We start from the raw sequence: 5,570 nt of genomic DNA, 5'->3' as shown, positions 1-5,570 counted from the left end.
AGAGAAAATACAATAAATCTCAAACTTATCAATGAACTTAGTTTTAATTAGATGAGCGGGACTTGTAGTCTTTTTGCTTCTGAACAGTTTTGGCATCTCACTTTATCCTTTGAAGTTCAAAATGATTGGCATCCATAGGAACTCCGAATTTAGATAGTGTTATTGATTCTCCTAGTTCAGTATGTTGATTCTTGAACACATCTACTTTATGAGTCTTCGTCGTGACCCTAAGCATTTTGTTTTCCAGTATTACCACCGGTTACATAAATGCCACAAATACATAACTGGGTGAACCTCTTCAGATTGTGACTCAGCTTTGCTAGAGTCCCCAGTTAGAGGTACCCAGAGCTCTTAAGTACACTCTTTTTGCTTTAGACCACGAATTTAACCGCTCAGTCTCAAGCTTTTCACTTGACATCTTCACGCCACAAGCACATGGTTAGGGACAGCTTGGTTTAGCCACTTATGCCAGGATTTTATTCCTGTGGGCCCTCCTATCCATTAATGCTCAAAGCCTTGGATCCTTTTTCTACCCTTGCCTTTTGGTTTAAAGGGTTACTGGCTTTTTCTGCTTGCTTTTTCTCTTTCTTTCTGTTTTTCTTTATATTTTTTTGGCCTTTTTTTTTTTCACAAGCTTTGTATTCACTGCTTTTTCTTGCTTCAAGAATCAATTTTATGATTTTTCAGATTATCAAATAATATTTCTCCTTTTTCATCATTCTTTCAAGAGCCAACAATTTTAACATTCATAAACAACAAATTCAAAAATATGCACTGTTCAAGCATTCATTCAGAAAACAAAAAGTATTGCCACCACATCAAAATAATTAAACTAATTTCAAGATAGAATTCGAAATCATGTACTTCTTGTTCTTTTCAATTAAAAACATTTTTCATTTAAGAAAGGTGATGGATTCATAGGACATTCATAGCTTTAAGACATAGACACTAAACACTAATGATCATGTAATAAAGACACAAACATAGACAAAACATAAAGCCTAATTTTTGAAAAACAGAAAAAATAAGAATAAGGAAATTAAAGAATGGGTCCACCTTAGTGATGGCAGCTAGTTCTTCCTCTTGAAGATCTTATGGAGTGCTTGAGCTCTTCTATGTCTCTTCCTTGCCTTCGTTGCTCCTCCCTCATGGCTCTTTGGTGCTCCATCCTTAGTTGCCCCATGTTAGAACTCAATTCTCCTAAGGAGGTGTTGATTTGCTCCTAATAGTTTTGTGGAGGAAAGTGCATCCCTTGAGGCATCTCAGGGATTTCATGATGAGGAATTTCCTCATGCTCTTGTTGAGGTCCATGAGTGGGCTCTCTTGTTTGCTCTATTCTCTTTCTAGTGATGGGCTTTTGAGATGAATCTCTCCATCTCCCATGACTTAGAGTTGGAAGCAACTGCCTTCCCTTTTCCTCTTTCTAGTGGTTTCTTCGGCCTTAGAAGCCATTAATGGTTATGGAAAAATAAAAAGTAGGGCTTTTTCCACACCAAACTTAAAAGGTTTGCTCGTCTTCGAGCAAAAGAAGAAAGAAAGGATTAGAAGAAGAAGAGATAGAGGAGATGGAGGTGTGTGAATGGTTCGGCCAAGGGGGGAAGAAGTGTGTATGTTCTGTAAAGATGAAGGTGGTAAGGAGGGGTATTTATAGGGTAAGGGAGAGAGGGTGGCCGTGTATGAGGGGTTGGATTTGGGAGGGAAATGGTTTGAATTTGAATGGTGAGGTAGGTGGGGTTTAATGATGGATAGATGTGAGTGGTGAAGAGGTTGTGGGGAAGAGGATATGATTTGATAGGTGAGGGGTGTTTGGGGAAGAGTTTTTGATGGGATTGGTCAAGGGTGTTTGAGGAAGAGTGTTATGGAAAGGTGTGAAGAGGAGAGAAGAAGAGGTGGGGTAGGTGGGGATCCTGTGGGGTCCACAGATCCTGAGGTGTCAAGGAATTTGAGTCCCTGCACCATTCTGGCGTTCAAACGCCCATTCTGTGCAAATTTTGGCGTTTAACGCCAGCTCTGCTACCTTTTCTGGCATTAAACGCCACTCTGCTGCCCATTTCTGGCGTTAAACGCCAGCCAGATGCCCATTTCTGGCATTTAACGCCAGCCAGATGCCAGACAGCCCTTTCTGGTGTTAAACGCCCAAAGTGCTGCCCATTCTGGCGTTTAACGCCCATAATGCTGCCAGGCTGGGTGTTAAACGCCCAGTCTGCTATCCTTACTAGTGTTTAAACGCCAGTAAGCCTGTCCTCCAAGGTGTGTTATTTTTAATGCTATTTTTCATTCTATTTTTGACTTTTCAGTTGTTTTGTGACTTCACATGATCATCAACCTAAAGAAAACATAAAATAACAATGGAAAATAAAATAAATATAATTAAATAATATTGGGTTGCCTCCCAACAAGCGCTTCTTTAATGTCAATAGCTTGACAGTGAGCTCTTAGAGAGCTTTACAGAGACTCAGAGCTTAATGGTGGCCTCCCAACACCAAACTTAGAAGTTGAATGTGGGGGCTCTGTTTGACTCTGTATTGAGAGAAGCTTTTCATGCTTTCTCTCCATGGTTATAAAAGAAGATCCTTGAGCCTTAAACACAAGGTAGTCCTCATTCAATTAAAGGACTAACTCTCTTCTGTCCACATCAATCACAGCTCTTGCTGTGGCTAGGAAAGGTCTTCCTAGGATGATGGACTCATCCTCATCCTTCCCAATGTCTAGGATTATGAAATCAGCAGGGATGTACAGGCCTTCAACCTTCACCAAGACATCCTCTACAAGTTCATAAGCCTGTTTCCTTGAATTGTCTGCCATCTCTAGTGAGATTCTTGTAGCTTGCACCTCAAAGATCCCTAGTTTCTCCATTACAAAGAGGGGCATGGGGTTTATCCCTGACCCCAGGTCACACAGAGCCTTCTCAAAGGTCATGGTGCCTATGGTACAAGGTATTAAGAACTTTCCAGGATCCTGTTTCTTCTGAGGTAATTTCAGTTGAACCAGATTAATTATTTCATTGATGAGCAATGGGGGTTCATCCTCCCAAGTCTCATTACCAAATAACTTGGCATTTAGCTTCATGATTGCTCCTAAATATTGAGTAACTTGCTCTTCAATAATATCTTCATCCTCTTCAGAGGAAGAATACTCATCAGAGCTTATGAATGGCAACAGTAAGTTTAGTGGAATCTCTATGGTCTCTATATGAGCCTCAGATTCCTTTGGTTCCTCATTAGGGAACTCCTTGGAGGCCAGTGGACGTTCATTGAGGTCTTCCTCACTGGAAATCACTGCCTTTTCTTCCTCACTAGGTTCGGCCATGTTTGTTATATTTATGGCCTTGCACTCTCTTTTTGGATTCTCTTCTTTATTGCTTGGTAGAGTACTAGGAGGGATTTCAGTAACTCTTTTACTCAGCTAACCCACTTGTGCCTCCAAATTTCTAATGGAAGACCTTGCTTCAGTCATGAAACTGAGAGTGTTCTTAGATAGATCAGAGACTACAGTTGCTAAGTCAGAGTGGCTCTGCTTAGAATTCTCTGTCTATTGCTAAGAAGATGATGGAAAAGGTTTGCTATTGCCAAACCTATTTCTCCCACCATTATTGGTATTGAAGCCTTGATTAGGCTTTTGTTGATCCTTCCATGAGAAATTTGGATGATTCTTCCATGAAGGATTATAGGAGTTTCCATAGGATTCTCCTATGTAATTCACCTCTTCCATTGCAGGATTCTCAGGGTCATAGGCTTCTTCTTCAGAGGAAGCTTCCTTAGTACTGTCTATTAAAGCTTGCATTCCAGACAGACTCTGAGAAATCATATTGACTTGCTGAGTCAATATTTTATTCTGAGCCAATATTGCATTCAGAGTATCAATCTCAAGAACTCCTTTCTTCTGAGTTGTCCCATTATTCACAGGATTCCTTTCAGAAGTGTACATGAACTGGTTATTTGCAACCATTTCAATGAGTTCCTGGGCTTCTGCAGGCGTATTCTTCAGATGAAGAGATCCTCCAGCAGAGTGGTCCAATGACATCTTGGACAATTCAAACAAACCATCATAGAATATACATATGATTCTCCATTCTAAAAATATGTCAGAAGGACACCTTCTGATCAATTGCTTGTATCTTTCCCAAGCTTCATAGAGGGATTCACCTTCCTTCTGTCTGAAGATTTGGATTTCCACTCTAAGCTTGCTCAACTTCTGAGGTGGAAAGAATTTGGCCAAGAAGGCATTGACCAGCTTTTCCCAACAGTTCAGGCTTTCTTTAGGTTGTGAGTCCAACCATGTCCTAGCTTTGTCTCTTACAGCAAAAGGGAAAAGCATAAGTCTGTAGACCTCAGGATTAACCCTATTGGTCTTAACAGTATCACAGATTTGCAAAAATTCAGTTAAGAACTGATGAGGATCTTCCAATGGAAGTCCATGAAACTTGCAATTCTGTTGCATCAGAGAAACTAATTGAGGCTTAAGCTCAAAGTTGTTTGCTCCAATTGCAGGAATTGTGATGCTCCTTCCACAGAAGTCAGAAGAGGGTGCAATAAAGTCACCAAGCATCTTCCTTGCATCTCCACCATTGTTATTAGGTTCGACCATCTCTTCTTCTTTTTCGAAAAATTCTGTCAGGTCCTCTCCAGAGTGTTGTGTCTTAGCATCTCTTAGCTTCCTCTTTAGAGTCCTTTCAGGTTCTGGATCAGCTTCAACAAGAATGTTCTTATTCTCGCTCCTGCTCATATAAAAAAGAAGAGAACAGAAAAGAATAGGAATCCTCTATGTCACAGTATAGAGATTCCTTTATGTGAGTAGAAGAATAGAAGAGTAGAATGAAGAAGAGAGAAGATGAAGAATTCGAACACAAAGAGAGAAAGAGGGTTCGAATTATAAGAAGAAGAGAAGTGTTAGTAAATAAATAAATAAATAGAAAGAGATAGGAGAGAGAGAATTCGAATTTTAAATTAAAATAAAAGAAAAATATTTTTGTTTTTATTTTAATTATTGGTTAGTATTCGAAATTTAAGGGAAGAAATAAAAGTAAATTGAAAGCTAAATAAATTAATTAGTTAAAAAGATTTTTTAAAAAAATGGTTAGTGATATTCGAAAATTGGAGAGAGAAGAATAGTTAGGTGATTTTGAAAAAGATATGATTGAAGTAGAATACTTTTAAAATCAAACAAAAAGTCAAGTAGTTAATTGAAAAAGATTTGAAAATAAATAAGAAGTTAGAAAAAAGATTTTGAAATTAAGTTTTGAAAGAGATATGATTGAAATTTATTTTGAAAAATATTTGAAAAGGAAATTAAAAAGATTTGATTTTTTTGAAATTAAAGTTGATTACTTGACTAACAAGAAATTAAAAGATATGATTTTTGAAAAATTTTGAATCAAAATATTAAATGTTAGCATTAATTTCGAAAATATGAAATAAAAATAAGAAAAGATTTTGAAAATCAATTTTAAAATTTTCGAAAATATTAAGAAAAAATGAAAAAGATTTGACTTTTGAAAAAGATAGGATTTTGAAGTTGAAATTTTGACTTGACTAATAAGAAACAACCAAATTTTAAAACTTTTGACTAAA

The 5,570-nt window shown here is 37.6% G+C and overlaps 1 non-coding gene across 1 annotated transcript; it reads left to right on the top strand.

The window, feature by feature from the left end:
* The first annotated feature begins 4,081 nt into the window (after positions 1-4,081).
* On the top strand, positions 4,082-4,185 carry LOC112738560 (small nucleolar RNA R71). Its single transcript, XR_003169514.1, has one exon. It is a non-coding gene; the product is annotated as a small nucleolar RNA R71 (small nucleolar RNA).
* The last annotated feature ends 1,385 nt before the right edge of the window (positions 4,186-5,570 follow it).

Source organism: Arachis hypogaea, chromosome 13 (genome assembly GCF_003086295.3).
Source record: "Arachis hypogaea cultivar Tifrunner chromosome 13, arahy.Tifrunner.gnm2.J5K5, whole genome shotgun sequence".
Taxonomy (NCBI): domain Eukaryota; kingdom Viridiplantae; phylum Streptophyta; class Magnoliopsida; order Fabales; family Fabaceae; genus Arachis; species Arachis hypogaea.
Note: the sequence above shows the minus strand (reverse complement) of the source record. Positions and strands in the feature narration are given on the sequence as shown.